This window comes from Anabrus simplex, chromosome 2 (genome assembly GCF_040414725.1).
Source record: "Anabrus simplex isolate iqAnaSimp1 chromosome 2, ASM4041472v1, whole genome shotgun sequence".
Lineage (NCBI taxonomy): Eukaryota > Metazoa > Arthropoda > Insecta > Orthoptera > Tettigoniidae > Anabrus > Anabrus simplex.
This window is the reverse complement of record NC_090266.1, coordinates 877,264,623-877,277,961: the sequence shown is the minus strand read 5'-3', so window position 1 is coordinate 877,277,961 and position 13,339 is coordinate 877,264,623.

The following is a 13,339-nucleotide window of genomic DNA, read 5'->3' as shown; positions in this document are numbered from 1 at the left end:
GTTGACCTCCCGAGGCTGAGTGGACCCCGTTCCAGCCCTCATACCACTTTTCAAATTTCGTGGCAGAGCCGGCAATCGAACCCGGGCCTCCGGGGGTGGCAGCTAATCACGCTAACCACTACACCACAGAGGCGGACACAGTGACTGTAATATGGCCGCATACCATCCTGTTCCAAAGAGTGAATGTTTATTTGGTACTGAAAAGGACCGTTTTCATCGGATGTTAAGTGAAATGGCGTATGGCTTTTAGTGCCGGGAGTATCCGAGGACATGTTCGGCTCGCCAGGTGCAGGTCTTTTGATTTGACGCCCATAGGCGTGATGAGGATGAAATGATGATGAAGACGACACATACACCCAGCCTCCGTGCCAGAGAAATTAACCAATGATGGTTAAAATTCCCAACCTTGCCGGGAATCGAACCCGGGACCGACCATGAAGCCGGACATCCGATGTTAAGTAACCAGGCTGGACTACGACGTGATAGTCTGTAGGTAGGAAGTAGGTTAGGCCTACCGTGCATATTCAGAGTAACAACTGTTTTTCTTCTTCTTCTTAATCTGTTTACCCTCAAGGATCGGTTTTTCCCTCGGACTGAGCGAGGGATCCCACCTCTACCACCTCAAGGGCAGTGTCCTGGAGTTTTAGACTTTGGGTCGGGGGATACAACTGGGGCGGCCTCACCTGCTATGCTGAACAGGGGCCTTGTGGAGGGATGGGAAGATTGGATGGGATAGGCACCATCCCGGCATTTGCCTGGAGGAGAAGTGGGAAACCACGGAAAACCACTTCCAGGATGGCTGAGGTGGGAATCGAACCCACCTCTACTCAGTTGACCTCCCGAAGCTGAGGACTAACAGTTTTCATTTAACTTTTTACCATTACGGAGCACGTGGCATACATTTTAATTAGCAGAAATTGAATGTACTATTCATAGGAATACATTGTGAGGAAATGATTAAGTGCTGTGATGTGACCTGGTAGGTGTGGATTATTATTTTCGTGCGCTGGATTCGGTAGGTTGTGGATTCGAATCCCATGCTGGCCGCCCTAGAAACGGTTTTCCTCAGTTTCCCATTTTCACCACTAGGCGAATGCCGGGACGGTACCTTAATAAAAGGCCAATGCCGATTTCCTTCCCAATTCTTCTCCCACCCATCCTCACGGGAAAGGCCAAATTTCAGAGATCATCCCTTAAACCCAATAGCAAAGAAGTATTATTATTGTATCCCCGCTAAAATGGACCACCTCTGTCGCTCAAAAAATTTGCGTTATGCTGGAATCGAACCACTGCGCTGCCGATACTCACCAATCTCCTGCTACAGCCCTTAACCAATTCAGCCACGAAGTCAACATACATGATGCTTGCTAGAGGTTTAGTACTTACGTACATACGGCCGTGCCACCTTGAAAGTTAACATACGTGTCAAAGTCTTCAAAGAATGTTTACAGTGTTCATTTAACTTCCTTACATTACAGAGCCACGAAATTTGAAAAGTGGTACGAGGGCTGGAACGGGGTCCACTCAGCCTCGGGAGGTCAACTGAGTAGAGGTGGGTTCGATTCCCACCTCAGCCATCCTAGAAGTGGTTTTCCGTGGTTTCCCACTTCTCTTCCAGGCAAATGCCGGGATGGTATCTAACTTAAGGCCACGGCCGCTTCCTTCCCTCTTCCTTGTCTATCCCTTCCAGTCTTCCCATCCCCTCACAAGGCCCCTGTTCAGCATAGCAGGTGAGGCCGCCTGGGCGAGGTACTGGTCATTCTCCCCAGTTGTATCCCCCGACCCAAAGTCTGAAGCTCCAGGACACTGCGTGGTAGAGGTGGGATCTCTCGCTGAGTCCGAGGGAAAAACCGACCTTGGAGGCTAAGCAGATTAAGAAAGAAAGAAACATTACAGAGCACGTGGCATAACCCATTAATTTGATCGTATTATGGGTACCTGGTGTTATTTCTAGTATTTGGTGCGGAATTTTGCATAGTATAGTACGCGAACCTTTTCTTGATACCAAGTTATGATTCACCACTAGGGAGCTCAGGTATCACGCAAAGGTTCGCGTACTATAGTTTTTCCTTTGCTAGGTCCATGGATCAATTTACAGTGATGCCACACAGGTAGGGGAGAGCCTTATTGACCATAAGGAGAAATTTCAAGTTATCTAGTGTTCATAAAATTAAATTATAAGGCTCTTTTGGTATACGCATCATTTGGGTTGCCTGTCTCCGCAAAAATACGAGGCTGGTGAACCACCCAGTATATATGGATTGTAGAAAATTCTCTTTCTCAGTATCTGATCCCTATCACCTTCAGAATCTCTAACAACTTGATCATATCAACATTAACTAATGGCTTTTCTAGATCTATGAATGCCATGAACGTGGGCTTTTCCTTCTTAATTTAATCCTCTAGGATCAGATGTAATCAGGATTTCTTCACGTGTCCCAGCATTTCTTCTGAAGCCAAACTGATCTTCTCCCAACTTAGCTTTGACTTGTCTTTCCATTCTTCTGAAAACTCAATCAATCAATCAATCAATCAATCAATCAATCAATCAATCAATCAATCAATCAATACTGATCTGCATTTAGGGCAGTCGCCCAGGTGGCAGATTCCCTATCTGTTGTTTTCCTAGCCTTTTCTTAAATGATTTCAAAGAAATTGGAAATTTATTGAACATCTCCCTTGGTTAGTTATTCCAATCCCTACCTCCCCTTCTTATAAATGAATATTTGCCCCAATTTGTCCTCTTGAATTCCAACTTCATCTTCATGTTGTGATCTTTCCTTCTTTTAAAGACGCCACTCAAACTTATACGCCTACTAATGTCATTCCACGCCATCTCTCCGCTGACAGCTCAGAACATACCACTTATGATACAAATTCTTATAATTTTGTTAATTACCACCTTCCAAACTTACATATTTATTTTTTTTGCTATTGGCTTTACGTCGCACCGATACAGATAGGTCTTATGGCGACGATGGGAAAGGAAAGGGCTAGGACTGGGAAGGAAGCGGCCGTGGCCTTAATTAAGGTACAGCCCCAGCATTTGCCTGGTGTGAAAATGGGAAACCACGGAAAACCATTTTCAGGGCTGCCGACAGTGGGGTTCGAACCACCTATCTCCCGAATACTGGATACTGGCCGCACTTAAGCGACTGCAGCTATCGAGCTCGGTCTTACATATTTATTAAGATGTTGATATGGTACATGTTTCGCTCCTTTTTCGTGAGCATCATCAGCCAATTATTATTTACTTAAGGTTATAAGATCATGAAACAATTTTTTTGGATTAAGATTATGCCTATAAAACTGATTGACAAATCTTATAATATTTTACAAGTCATATAAGAATAAAATTATGTCTAAGTTAAAACATATTTGTCTAAAATCTATCTAAGTCTAACATTTTATTGACAAAACTCATCTGGTGAACATCCTTTAAAATTATTTAAAAAATGAAAAACTTTCGAGATCTGGCTAATTGTATTGATTCAATGTTGCTTGACTTGTATGATTGTTGTTAAAACTTCGTTAACTATATTGACAATTTTCTGCAGTTGATAATTGTCTATGTTATGGACATTTGACTTGTTCTCGTTGTTGCTGGAGTAACATTTATACAAATGTATTGGCATTAATTTTATATTGTCAATAGGAGAATATTGTTCGTGAACAAACTTGTTGATGAAACACTTTCTAATGTGATATAGGATTTAAAATGTTCTCGTAAGCTCCAAAATGGCTTGTTGGTATATTTTTCTTTCTGCTGCGTAATTGTTTAGTGTTACTCCTAGCCTCTTGGGAACTACTTGTTGTTCTGTTTGCACTCCTTGTATTATATGATATATATCATATATATATATATATAATACTGTATTTTTTCAAAAAAGACATGTTATTTGAATAGTATAATGGGTCAATGTTATCTAGTCATTTTTAATGTTTTTCATGTAGAATAGGACTTGCCGTTAAAAGTATGCCAAGCATACATTCTGTACTGATTCTATAGCATATTTTTACTTTTTTGAATATTCCTTGCTATTAAACTTTCAATGGCTGATGATGGCATAATGGATTGCCGAAACCGGTCCCAAAGATGTATTTTACAATAAGTTAAATAAATATGTAATGTTCTAAACAGACCATTATGATAATGTATTGAATAAGTGGAACCTTTAGCTTTACCAAGCATTGTTAATCGGCCTTTGAAAGGGACAATCTCATCAACTGATGAAAATTCTTCTGGCTGGGAAGAACATCTAAAGATGTGCTTGAAATGGTCAATCATAGGACGTAAACGTATAAGCCGATCATTGATGTCTACTGGAATGTTCTGATTGTCAATGAAGTGCAAATACTTCAGTATCTCGCAAAAGCAATTGTATGTCATATTGTCAGGTATTACTGACAGGGCGCAGAGTATATTGTGACATTCGTTGTGAAGACTACATTTTCTACAGACGGCCCTGGTTCTTCATCCAGTTTGTTCTAAATGCATAGAAATGAGAATATATGACAAATGTGCCATGAAAGATCAGCAGTCTGTCTTGGTTTGTATAAAAAATTCCACCAAAACACTACAATGGTGTAGTTCTAATTGAGGTTATTACTGTGAACCATAACCTCTCGTACATTTAGACCTCATATGAGGCCCCTACATTATTACACAAAATAATGGTAATAAATTTCATGTACAATAAAAATACTAATGCCATTGGAAAGAGCATGCTTTTCTGCTACATAAAACATTTTTACTTATCAGTTGCATATATTTGTAAAGGACGTATCAATTTCAATAATTTAGTCTCCATATGAAACACACAAATAACAAGAGCGCCACAACTGCCTACACCTTCGCAGCTGCAAGGAAGTGCTGTCATCTCATAGATATAGTTGTAACTAATATCACACCTCACATGAGGTCTAAAGTGAAGAACAGAGTCATAATTTTCCACAAATTCATAACAATATTAAATAAACGGCGCGCTAAACGAAACATAATTTTGAGACCTCATATGAAGCTTGTGCGCACGAGAGGGTTAATTACTGATTCACAATCAGCAATAATAGTCATCAGGCTATGTCAAGATAGCCTTGCCTAAAACACGCCTTAATAGTTTCTTGACCATTTGCACAATGCGCTTCCAGAATCCACCCCACCAAGGAGCTGGAGGACTAAACTTCCACTCGATTCTAGTAACCGATGTTTCTGCACCTATTTTTTTCCAATCAATGTTGCCGAACAATTTGTTAGCCCCAGCAAAATTTGTCCCATTGTCACTATAAATCACACGAGGCCTGCCTCATCGGGCTATGAAGCGCCTAAGGGCTAGTAAAAACCCTGTTGTCGACAAAGTCATTACTAGTTCAAAATGGACTGCTCTAAAAACTGCACATGTAAAAATCACAATCCAAGCCTTGTCTTTGGAGTTTAGAAATAGTGGTCCAGCAAGATCGAGTCCTACCACTTCAAATACACCTGCATCTCTCACACAATCTTCTGCAAGGGCTGGCATTTCAGGAACTGATTTTTTCATTTCGAATCTTATACATTGTATACATTTCCTGATGACTTTGCGAACTGTTCTTCTTCCCTTTGGTATCCAATAGTGCTCCCGCAGTATGGCGAGTAGAATCTGAACACCAGCATGAGAAGCTCTCAAATTATGTTCTCTGATTATCACCTCAGTCAGAGGATAATTTGATGGCAATAAAACAGGTGTACGGAAATCGTATTCATCCTGTTGGTGATTTTTGTCTTAACCCTGACAAGGCACAGCTGGTCTTTGAAAAGGCACAATGTTTTTTGGTTGTCCCTTTCTCTGATCTCATCCATTCAAGGACCCTCTTTTAACCGTGGTATTGAACCACAAATTACCTTTTGTCCCAATATCTTAATGTTTTGAGAAATTGAATGACGTAGGTTGACAAGAGCTATCTCATACTTTCACTCAATGACTGTCTGGAGAACGGACCTAAGCTATTAGAAGTAATTCCATCTATTTTGAACTGATTCCGTTTAAATAGGATTGGCGTGATCTCAGACATAAGGAAGGCCTTTCTTCAAATCACAGTCTCTAAAAGTAAAACCAATTGGGTCAAATATACTCTGAGTCATTGACAAAACTGTCCTCCTTGCGAGAACATCAGAGTCATTCAACTTCACCATTTTACATGACAAAACATCAGCTACGGGGTCCCATAACAAACCCAAAACAGGTGTCACTTTAGGTACTTCATCCTTCAGAGTCAACTTGGTGTACTCCCACCCTCTTAGGTCAAATTTTCCTTGCAACAGTAGCTCCTTCGACTCATCCACAAATTGTTTAAGTTCTTCTTCTGTGTTCAAGGAAGTGACGCAGTTGTACACATGCAGAGATGTTCTCAGTTTATCTGCGGTTTCACAGAAGCATGAATTGTTTTCTAAATCCGATAAACATGAGGCTATTATGTGTCCCAAATTAGATGTAAATAAAGGGGGTTATAAGGGTGATGAGAAGGACCAAGGATGGAGTTCAAAGTTGTCAGGTGGTCCAACTGTAATCCTTAACACCCAAACCAGTGATGTTTCGGAAGTACTGTTACAAACTCTTGTAATTTCATTTTCCTTCTTCGACAGCATTTCAGTCGGATCACAAATTCTTCCACTTACTTTCTCTTTCCAACTTTCCTGTAGAAAAACCTTAGGTACAAAGAAAACCGGATTTTCGTCCAACAGTGCCAGTTCCTTTCCTAATCTTTCCAATTTATTTATCAAGGATTGCAATGTGTCTTCGTGAATGCCAGTATCAGTTGAATGCCGTCTTGTATTCTACTCCACCCTTCAGAAAACCAAGTAAACAAACAATTTTCAACAGTCGTCTCTCCACCATTGAAATTTCAAAACAATCCATTTCAGAAGCAACATTCTGGTCTATGTCCTTTCTCGCATTGTTGATGAACCGCAGCATTCAGGCCACCATTCTGACGACTCTTGAATACTGAGAAAAGAATCTCAAATACCACTGCTTTTCTTGGGAGATAAGCATAGCAGTGGTAACAAGGCCTTTTCTTCTTTCTTCATCAACCTCCTCCTCATTAATTTCTACAATGCACGATGGCCAACTGTTCTCTTCCAACTTTAACCAAGCGGGTCCCTCCCACCAACGAGAAGAAATCAGATGCGAAGTAGAGCAATCTCTCGAAGGTAGGTCTGCTGGGTTGTCTGTGCCTGGTAGATGAAACCAACGCTTAAGACTAGATAATAATATAATTTCTTTCACTCTGTTAGTGACGAACACTCCCCAAGCTTCCTCTCTTCTTATCCAACATAGCACAGAAGAAGAGTCACTCCAATAGTACTCCGGGATGTCCGTCAGATTCAAACTTTCTTTCACAGAAAAAGCGAGACGTGAGCCTATAGTGCAGGCTAATAACTCCAGTCTCGGTGTTGTTATTTCCTTTAAGGGGGCTACCCTTGATTTTGCTGCAACCAGTTGCACTTCAAACTCTTTTCCATTGAAAGATCTTAAGAAAATAACGGCTGCATAAGCCATCTGACTGGCATCACAAAATACATGCATACTCCATGATGATTTGTCCTCACAACTAGAAAATCTTCTAGGCACTTCAATTTCAGCAACAGAGGACAACTCATTCAACCACTTACTGAATTTGATTTGGGTGTTTTCACTTAACAGACTATCCCAACTTACTTTCTCTCTCCAACTTTCCTGTAGTAAAACGTTAGGTACAATGGAAACCGGACAAGTAAATCCAATTGGGTCAAAAATACCTTGAGTCATTGACAAAACTGTCCTCCATGTGAGAACATCGGAGTCATTCAACTCCACCATTTTACATGACAAAACATCAGCTACGGGGTTTCACAACAAACCCAAAACAGGTGTCACTTTAGGTAGTTCATCCTCCAGAGTCAACCTGGTGTACTCCCACCCTCTTAGGTCAAATTTTCCTTACAACAGTAGCTCCTTCGACTCATCCACAAATTGTTTAAGTTCTTCTTCTGTGTTCACGGAAGTGACGCAGTTGTCCACATACAGAGATGTTCTCAGTTTATCTGCAGTTTCACGGAAGCATAAATTGTTTTTTAAATGAAGATCTAGTACAGCTCCAAGTAGAAACGGACTGCAGTTAACTCCAAAAACAACCGCTTGTGGTGATATATTTTAAGAGTTCCCTCAGCAAAATTTTCACACCACAGAAATTTCAAAAAGTTTCGATCCCTTTCAGAGACTGCGATTTGAAGAAAGGCCTTCTTTATGTCTGAGATCACGTCAATCCTGTTTAAATGGAACCGGTTCAAAATAGATGGAATTACTTCTAATAGATTAGGTCCCTTCTCCAGAGAGTCGTTGAGTGAAAGTCCTCCTTTCAATTTACATGAAGCATCAAACACCGGCCTCACTGCTGTAGTCGATCCTTCCTTAAAAACTCCTCGGTGCGGTAAAAAGTACCCAGCATCCTGAGAGCTTTCTTGGCCAACTTCAATTATCCCTTCATCTTGCCAGTCTGTGGAGCACCTGCTGGTACTTCTCAAAATTTTCTTCCTTGATTAAGCGGTGTGTTGCAGAAACCAGTCTTTTTAATGCAACATCCTTGCTGTCTAACAATAGGTGCTGATCTTCTTTCCGTGGACGTGCGACTTCATATTGTCCTTCCTCATCTCTCTTAAGATTTTCTTGGAAATGCTTCAATGTTGCCATTTCAATTTCCTTCTTCGATAGCGTTTCAGTTGGATCACAAATTCCTATGCTTTCCAAGTTCCATAGTTCACCCAAAGAAGCCGTTGTCACAAACAGGGAGTTCACCATAGACACTGTGTTAGAGTTCTCAGTTGTCTTCCAGAGCTGTCCAATCACATGTGGTCCTAACAGCAACCAAACCAGACCTCAACTTGATTGTTTCCCCGGTCAATAAACTTCCCACGTTGTCTGCACCAATGGGTAACTCAATCTTCGATGGTTATGGACCATAATCAGAGAGCCAAATTTTCTTTTCTCTGATCTCATCCATCCAAGGACCCTCTTTTAACCATGGGATTGTACTACAAATTACCTTTTGTCCCAGTTTTGTTTTGAGAAATTGAATGACGTAGGACAAAACATCAGCACCGATTGTAGCACCCCCAAAAAGCTTGTGTTCAATTTTTTCAGTCTTTGATGGAATATACCTCATTTCCACGGCAGTTTTCTCCAATAGATAGGATCTCTGCGAGCCTGTATCCAGCAATGCCCGTACAGTTCCTTCTTCCTCTTGATGATTTAACTTAACTACGAGAGTTTATCACAGCACTTCCGAAACATCAGTGGTTTGGGCGTTAAGGCTTACAGTTGGGCCACCTGACAACTTTGAACCCCATTCTTGGTTCTTCTCATCACCCTCATAACCCCCTTTATTTACATCTAATTTGGGACACATAATAGCCTCATGTTTGTCTCTGCACACGAGACATTTTAGTTTCATAATGAAATTAGCAGCCCTACGTCCCACCTTCAGACATGATAAACAAGCTTTATTCTCTGACTACCATTTATGTTCATCCCGTAAGTTCAATTCTTAAGCCAGATGACACCCTTTGCTGTCAAACGGTTTATTACAGAAGACACACTCCAAACTGTTTCCTTTTCCAGCGATAAGTACACTAGCAGTAGCTAAACCTTGCTCCTCATGCTCCCATTCTTTAATCTTAGCACTCCTCAATTTATTAGAGAGTCCAAAACCAGCTTGAGCGAATGTAATTCTCTCTTCAACTCTACTTCACCCTTCAGAAAACCAAGTAATGCAGTCAGTTTGTCAGCATGTCCATTATCCTGATCCGTTTTAGTCATTGATGAACTCATCCAGACACGTAATACTTCCTCAAGCAAGCAAGATTCTACTAACAGAAAGAGCGTCGAGCTGTACTTATCTTGAGTAATGCCTATTGATTCTACAGCTTTCAGCTGTGCTTCTAATTTGTCATATAAACTGGCAAGCATAGGCTTCTCCCTTGTCTGAGAAACATTTTTACTACAAGATTTATGAGCTCCCTGACACAGAATTCTGTCAATAAATCTTCTCTTCCAAACCTACCCCTAAGCGATTCTACAGCCTTAGAGTAATTTTCAGAAGTGGGGGTGGGGGAACTGGTAACTAAACCTCTAGCTCGGTTATCAACATTCGTGGACTGGATTAGGTATTGAAATTTATCTTCATCCTCAATTTCAGAGTCCTAATGGATGTGCCGAAATTGTCCCCAAAATTCCAACCAATTCCTAACCTCCCCATCAAATTTCACGAGTTCTATCTTTGGTAATTTCAACTGCCCTTTGTTTTTATTCTCAGCTGATCTACCTGACACTACTTCCAACACACTGGCATTATTAGCTTGTAACCACAGGGCATATTGTCTTGCATCATCTAATTTGTCTCTAAAACTGTCTATAGATTCGTACTCACTGTCATACTCATCTCCTTCTCTTTCCAGCAACAAATCTAACACTTTTTCGTCCAACGGTGCCAGTTCCTTTCCTAACCTTTCCAATTTATTTATCAAGGATTGCAACGTATCTTCATGAATACCGTCTTGTATTTCTTGACTTAAAATTGGCAAGAGCAAATTGTAGGTTTTCGTAAAAGTCGCTCTTACCAGCCTCCAAGCTTTCGTTAACTTCTCCATTTCAACACAATCTACAAGTTGTATGAATTAATATGTATCCTTGGCAGGTTTGATCCTGGCTCAGTCCGGTGGTGTCACGTTTACTCTATGAGTGTTTGGCTGTTGTTATGGTGATCTTTGGGGGAAAAGAAAAAAAGAAAAACACAATTTGTTAGGGACCTATGCCTATCCAGTATAGGTATAACCAGTAGATCAAGTAATATACATTCACAACTGCTATAAAAAAAAACCACTACATTACGGAAAATACAATTTCAAACATTACAGTCCCTCAGCCATACTTGTTTTTCTTTTCCCCCAAAGATCACCATAACAACAACCAAACACTCAAAGAGTAAATGTGACACCACCGGACTGAGCCAGGATCAAACCTGCCAAGTTGTGGTCAGAAGGCCAGCGCCTCAACAGTCTGAGGCACTCAGCCCAGCTTTGGACAACAAAAGAGTGGCCTAAGAGAGAAAGTTTAACTCCTGGAGAACCGGGCGAGTTGGCCGTGCGGTTAGGAGTGCGCAGCTGTGAGCTCGCATCCAGGAGAATAGTGGGTTCGAACCCCACTGTCGGCAGCCCTGAAGATGGTTTTCCGTGGTTTCCCATTTTCACACCAGGCAAATGCTGGGGCTGTACCTTAATTAAGGTCACGGCCGCTTCCTTCCCATTCCTAGGCCTTTCCTCTCCCATCGTCGCCATAAGACCTATCTGTGTCGGTGCGACGTTAAACAAATAGGAAAAAAAAACTCCTGCAGAGAAAATAAAACAAAAAAAAATATTAGTTCCTCCTTTGCATATCAAACTTGGAATCATTAAGCAATTTTTAAAAAGCGCTGGACAAAAGTGGTACTGTATGTATTTAAACCAAAGATTTACACTCATGGCAGAAGCTAAAAGAGGAAGAATTCTATGGACTGCAGGTTAAGCTCCTTTTGAAGGATACTGCATTTTTGGGCACTATGAATGATGCTGAAAGCCAGGCATGGTGTGCTTTCAGAGAAGTAATCTATAAATTCTCAGGAAATATAAAAGACAGGAGCTATAAGACAATTGTGAAAAATATGTTGAAATTATTTCAAGCTCGCTGCAACATGAGTTTATAACTTTATTTCTTGAACAACCATTTGGACTATTTCCCTGAAAATTTGGAAACCCTAAGTGATGAGCAGGGTGAAAGATTCTACCAACAATAAAGGAAATGGCAAGAAGATACCAGGGACAGTGGAACATAGTGATGTTAGCAGACTATTGTTGGTGTTTGAAGAGGGAAACTATGCAACACGGCTATAAATGTCAGTAAACGCAACCCTTCTTCCAGGCACAGAAATATTTTTGTTCTAGTGGTGCTTTGTAAAGGTATGCAGGTAGACTGTATTATGTTCAACAAGGTTTTTCTTCTATTTTATAATGCACTTTATTAGGTAAAAACTTAACTTTTAGGAGAATTTTGTATAGTGTAAGAAAACTGGAGCCTGGTACTGAATTCAGTGCATTAAAATTATTTACAATTCCCTATGAATATCTCAGACCTTAGAAAAAGGTTTATTTTGCTGGCAAGTAATATATGGTCACCTATTAAACTTTTTTTTTGCAGATCTTTAAGGGGTGTCAAAATTGAGTGAAATGTGATTAAAATCATATGGAAGAAAATGATGAGGCTAGTGTGAAAAAGCCTTGCATGATAAAAAAAAAAAAAACAGAAAGCAGATTTGAGTCGTCCAGTTGCAAAACCAGTTATGTCAATTTTTTTCTCAAAATGAGTTATCACCGCCATTGTATGAAGCTCATCAAAATACAAATCCAGTAATGTAATAGGTGAGTAAAGGCCATACATTTAAAAGTGACAAATAACGGAACTGCTGCAAAAGTCGTTATGTCCAGCTTGTGTTATGCAGCAAAGCTCATTATGTCGCAGAATCCTGCAAGAGGATCATACGTATACGAACAAAATCAGGCAACTGTGTGATAAGAAGTGAACTAAACTCTAACAGCTATTGTGGTGGTAGCAAAAAGCATATTGAACCATGGGGAACCCTTTTCTGCTATTGTGCCAGTACCAGTGGAGGAAGGGGTTCCTCTTAAGAAAGGAAAGTTCAACGACCTGCACACATTGCTGACCAAACATTACGGGAAGGAGTAGATAAGGAACGATGACCACATATTCTACACGGCACTGTTTGACCAGTGGCAAAATTTAAACAGTGAAATGCCAGACCATGACATTGATGTGGGAGATTTTGTTAAGGACAATAATGGATTGTTAATATAATTGTACAGAATATTAAAGAACTTATAAAACGTTTTGAATGAGTAATGATTTCTTGATGTAATCATTAAATCAAAGAGCAGGGATTAGATATCAAAACATTATACCCTAACCTAAATTCTTTCCATTCATGCTATTTTCATAGTGTAATACTTTCAAACGTAGCTACTAAAACACTTTCACCATAAATCTGCACACACTATTCCATGTACTGCTGCACATATTTCTTATCTCCACAAAACTGCTGCAATACTCGTTATGTCCAAATGTTTTTTTGCAAGAAACATGGGTTCTATAAGTTAAATTTTGTGGACATTTTGCAGTATGATGAAGATGAACGCTTACTGTTTAATTACAAAATTTCAACCTCCTATCTTCACTGCATAACAAATGACAGATTTTTGTGCTTCCTGAAAAACTTATCT